We start from the raw sequence: 205 nt of genomic DNA, 5'->3' as shown, positions 1-205 counted from the left end.
AAACATCGGCATAATGTTGTTCGGGATACCCTTGTTGATGTTTGCTTTCGTTCTGGGATTTCAGCGAGAAAAGAGGTTGACATTGGGTTGGCCGGAGGGAACGACGAGGCCCTCAGACCCGGGGATGTGTTACTTTATTCATGGGATTGTGGTCGCGATGTCTGTGTTGATTTGACAGGGTCTTCTCCTTTGACACAATCAGGGT

The sequence above is a fragment of the Chenopodium quinoa genome, unplaced genomic scaffold (assembly GCF_001683475.1).
Source record: "Chenopodium quinoa cultivar QQ74 unplaced genomic scaffold, ASM168347v1, whole genome shotgun sequence".
Lineage (NCBI taxonomy): Eukaryota > Viridiplantae > Streptophyta > Magnoliopsida > Caryophyllales > Amaranthaceae > Chenopodium > Chenopodium quinoa.
The sequence above is the reverse complement of the archived record's forward strand: the minus strand, read 5'-3'. Positions refer to the sequence as shown.